We start from the raw sequence: 5,451 nt of genomic DNA on the forward strand, positions 1-5,451 counted from the left end.
TGGCTTCTTTGTTGAGCCATCCCACGGAATCGAGAGCTCCAAGTGGGCCATTTTTGGTAAGCGAACTGGCGATGCGGGATGAACTGGAAACCGGGTTACGGTGCCCAACTGCACGCTAACCTAGAACCGACAAAGGGTGTTGGTCGATTAAGACAGCAGGACGGTGGACATGGAAGTCGAAATCCGCTAAGGAGTGTGTAACAACTCACCTGCCGAATCAACTAGCCCAAAATGGATGGCTCTGAGGCGCGCGACCTATACCCGGCCGTCGGGGCAAGAGCCAGGCCTCGATGAGTAGGAGGGTGCAGCGATCGCTGCAAAACCTAGGGCGTGAGCCGGGCGGAAGCGGCCGTCGGTGCAGATCTTGGTGATAGTAGCAAATATTCAAATGAGAACTTTGAAGGCCGAAGAGGGGAAAGGTTCCATGTGAACGGCACTTGCACATGGTTAGTCAATCCTAAGAGTCGGGGGAAACCCGTCTGATAGCGCTTATGCCCGAACTTCGAAAGGGGATCTGGTTAAAATTCTGGAACCGGGACGTGGGGGTTGACCGCTACGTTAGGAACTCCGGAGATATTGGCAGGATTCCAGAAAGAGTTATCTTTTTGTTTAACAGCCTGCCCACCCTGGAAACGGCTCAGCCGGAGGTAGGGTCCAGCGGCTGGAGATATACCTTGGATTTGACCCGTTTTCATCCATGGTATATAGGTGTTTTACTATATATATATATATTATGTTTTCTACTCTTCTAGGTATGTTTTCAGGTTCAGGTGCATTTCGGAGTAAAGCTTTGACTTTGGAGCATTTTGGAGCTTAAAAGACATTTCATCTGAGCTGACCATGTAGAGGTCGACGAGAGGAAGAACAATCGATCGATGCACATCCAGTGCTATCGATCGACACCATGAGATGCCTCGACAAATGAAGATTAATATCGATCAATGTACACAAGTACCATCGATCGATGTCGAGACATTGGACATGCGACATTTTGGATCCAGCAGACTTGAAGCCCAAGTCCAAGCTAAATTACAAAAATGCCCTGACGAGTTTTTAAACTAGTTGATTATATACTGCCTAAGTGTTTTGACGGCAGAGAGAGTTTTTGTTACAGTTTTACTTTGAGAGAGAGAGAGAGAGTTTTGGAGAGAAGATCACTTGTGATTGGAACTCCTTGTTTTCATTTCTTTTCATCTATACTATGAATTCCCATTTCTTCATTGTCATGAATTGCTTTGCTATGTCTGAGTAGTTCATTTATTAGATCCAGGGATCAGATAGGTTTGTGGGATTAGCCCCAAACTATAGATCTGCCTTGTTGTGATATTCATGATAGATTTGTATTCATTGCTTGTTTAGCCTTGCTAACTAGAACATGATCATAGGATTGCATACTCAAGCACCCTTGTTATCCCATCCTGACATCTATCTATCATATTAGGACTGCTAGAGAGGGCTAACCGCCAATTTAGTATCTTAATAGGGCATATCGTACTCGCGCATAGGCCTGGCTAGAACCCGTCGATCGATGTCCTCAACTGACTATCGGTCGATGTAGGTAAAGGTGTATCGGTCGACGTCCCTATAGGACCATCGATCGAGACTCTTTCGTTGTCAACATACTAACCGTTGAGACACGTGATCTAGTTTGTTAACCAGTGAAACATGCGACAGCTGATCACTGAGTTAAGCGGTTGAGCTCTAACATATCATGCATGCAGCAAATAGGCATCTATAGATATTATAATCTCCAACACCTGAATAGTGGCCGTGCGTCTAATATCATTTCCAACCAAGTTACATTTACTATTTTTTCGCTTGTTACTATTGCTATTTCATTTAAACATTTACAACTCTTAGAATTAATAAACACTAGATTTTATTGTTCCCTAGCTCCTTGTGGATTCGATCCCTAAGTACTACATCTGAACCTCTTTTGATGAGAGTAACACTCCTTACGGTAATTTGAGTGGTATCAAATTTGGCGCCGTTGCCGGGGAGGTTTGATCGCCATTAGATTTAGTTTTATTGATTCTTATTCTCTTCTCTACCCCCTTTTATTGATTCTTATTCTCTTCTCTCGTGTCGCAGATACCCAACTCTGGGTTACCGCACGAGCATCCTATGGACCATCTAGAACGGTTCGAGGATTTAATCGCTGCTATTCGGATGGAAGGAGTCCCCAAAGATTACCTGCTGTGCAAGCTCTTCAGATACACGCTGAATGGAGAAGCGATGCACTGGCTTAGGCAGCTACCCACAGGATCCTTAACATCCTGGGCCGACATCAAGAATGCTTTCTTACGAAACTTCTTCGATTAGGCGCGCACTGAAGAAATTCGAAACAAAATTTCCACATTCTCGCAGGAGGTGGGAGAGTCCTTCAAAGATGCGTGGATTAGATTTAGGTTCTTCCAGTGAGACTGTCCACACCACGGATTTAACGAAGTGCAGCTGCTAACACCACGAGGGCCAAAATCACCCGAACAGTCCACGGGAAGGGCCAGCATGCTGAGTCCAAGGACCAGCGTGCTGAGTCCAAGGACCAGCGTGTTGAGTCCAAGGACCAGCGTGCTGAGTCCAAGGACCAGCGTGCTGATATGTGTACTGATGGACAGCCACGGACGTCCTGCGTGTGCACACGGACACACACGGACAGCCACAGACGTCCTGTGTGTTCTGGCGGACACCCACGGACGTCTTGTGTGTACTGAACAGACAGCCCACGTGGGCTAAAATAACCCGAACAGTCCATGGGAAGGGCCAGCACGCTGAGTCCAAGGACCAACATGCTGATATGTGTACTGATGGACAGCCACAGACGTCCTGTGTGTGCTGACGGACACACACGGACACACAGGGACATCCACGTACGTCTTGTGTGTGCTGGCGGACACCCACGGACGTCCTGTGTGTACTGAACAGACAGCCCATGTCGGCCAAAATCACCAGAACAGTCCACGGGAAGGGTCAGCGTGCTGAGACCAAGGACAACCGTGCTGATATGTCTACTGATGGACAGCCATGGACGTCCTGTGTGTGCTGACGGACACACACGGACACACACAGACAGCCATGGACGTCATGTGTGTGCTGACAGACACCCACGGACGTCCAGTGTGTACTGAACAGACAGTCCACGTGGGCCAAAATCACCCGAACAGTACACGGGAAGGGCCAGCGTGCTGAGTCCAAGGACCAGCGTGCTGATATGTGTACTGATGGACAGCAACAGACGTCCTGTGTATGCTGACGGACACACACGGACACACAAAGACACACACGGACAGCCACAGACGTCCTGTGTGTGCTGACGGACAGCCACGGACATCCTGTGTGTGTTGGCGGACACCCACGGACGTCATGTGTGTACTGAACAGACAGCCCACGTGGGCCAAATCACCCAAACAGTCCACGGGAAGGGCCAGCATGCTGAGTCAAAGGACCGGCGTGCTGATATGTGTACTGATGGACAGCCACGGACGTCCTGTGTGTGCTGACAGACACACACGGACACACACGGACATCCACCGACGTCTGTGGGTGTCCGCCGTCCTGTGTGTGCTGGCGGACACCCAAGGACGTCCTGTGTGTACTGAACAGACAGACCACATGGGCCAAAATCACCCGAACATTCCACGGGAATGGCTAGCATGCTGAGTCCAAGGACCAGCGTGCTGATATGTGTAATGATGGACAGCCACAGACGTTCTATGTGTGCTGACGGACAGCCACAGACGTCCTGTGTGTGCTGATGGACACACACGGACATCCTGTGTGTCCTGACAAATACACCCGGACATCCTGTGTGTCCTGACAAATACACCCGGACATCCTGTGTGTACTGAACAGACAGCCCACGTGGGCCAAAATCACTCAAACAGTCCACGGGAAGGGCCAGCATGCTGAGTCCAAGGACCAGCGTGCTGAGTCCAAGGATCAGCGTGCTGATATGTGTACTGATGGACAGCCACGGACGTCATGTGTGTGCTGACGGACACACACGGACACACACGGACAGCCACGGACGTCCTGTGTGTGCTGGCAGACACCCACAGACGTCCTGTTTTTACTGAACTGATAGCCCACGTGGGCCAAAATTACCCGAACAGTCCACGGGAAGGGCCAGCATGTCGAATCCAAGGACCAACGTGCTGATATGTGTAGTGATGGACAGCCACGGACGTCCTGTGTGTGCTGACAGACACAAACACAAACACGGACACAAACGGACAGCCACGGACGTCCTGTGTGTGCTGGCGGACACCCACGGATGTCCTGTGTGGACTGAACAGACAGCCCACGTGGGCCAAAATCACCCGAACAGTCCACGGGAGGGGTCAGCGTGCTGAGTCCAAGGACCAACGTGCTGATATGTCTACTGGTGGACAGCCACGGACGTCGTGTGTGTGCTGACGGACAAACACGGACAGCCACGGACGTCCTGTTTGTGCTGAAGGACACACACGGACGTCCTGTGGTTACTGACGGACACCACGGACGTCCTGTGTGTACTAAACAAACATCCCACGTGTGCCAAAATCACCCGAACAGTCCACGGGCAGGGCCAGCGTGCTGAGTCGAAGGACCAGCGTGCTGATATGTATACTGATGGACAACCACGGACGTCCTGTGTGTGTTGACGGACACACACGAACTGCCACAGACGTCCTGTGTGTGCTGACGGACAGCCACGGACGTCCTGTGTGTGCTGGCGGACACCTACGGACGTCCTGTATGTACTGAACAGACAGCCCACGTCAGCCAAAATCACTCAAACAGTCCACGGGATGGGCCAGCATGCTGAGTCCAAGGACCAGCGTGCTGATATGTGTACTGATGGACAGCTACAGACGTCATGTGTGTGGTGACGGACACACACGGTCAGCCACAGACGTCCTGTGTGTGCTTGCGGACACCCACAGACGTCATGTGTGTACTGAACAGACAGCCTACGTGGGCCAAAATCACCCGAACAGTCCACAGGAAGGGCCAGCGTGCTGAGTCCAAGGACCAGCATGCTGATATGTGTACTGATGGACAGCCGCGGACATCCTGTGTGCGCTGACGGACACACACGGACACACACAGACACACACAGACAGCCACAGACGTCCTGTGTGTGCTGACGGACAGCCACAGACGTCCTGTGTGTGCTGGTGGACACCCACGGACGTCCTGTGTGTACTGAACAGACAGCCCACGTGGGCCAAAATCACCCAAACAGTCCACGGGAAGGGCCAGCGTGCTGAGTCCAAGGACCGGCGTGATGATATGTGTACTGATGGACAGCCACAGACGTCCTGTGTGTGCTGACGGACAAACACAGACACACAGGGACAGCCACGGACATCCGTGGGTGTCCGCCGTTGTGGGAACCAAAATTTGCACTGTCGATTTCCGTTTAAATAAGGAAACTAGGAAAACCCTAATTTCCCAGAGGACTCGGAT

At 51.3% G+C, this 5,451-nt stretch overlaps 1 non-coding gene across 1 annotated transcript; it reads right to left on the minus strand.

The window, feature by feature from the left end:
* Positions 1-2,335: 2,335 nt before the first annotated feature.
* Positions 2,336-2,441, minus strand: LOC125600833. The gene has a single exon (XR_007333935.1). It is a non-coding gene; the product is annotated as a small nucleolar RNA R71 (small nucleolar RNA).
* Between the last annotated feature and the right edge of the window lie 3,010 nt (positions 2,442-5,451).

This window comes from Brassica napus, unplaced genomic scaffold, assembly GCF_020379485.1.
Source record: "Brassica napus cultivar Da-Ae unplaced genomic scaffold, Da-Ae ScsIHWf_239;HRSCAF=406, whole genome shotgun sequence".
Lineage (NCBI taxonomy): Eukaryota > Viridiplantae > Streptophyta > Magnoliopsida > Brassicales > Brassicaceae > Brassica > Brassica napus.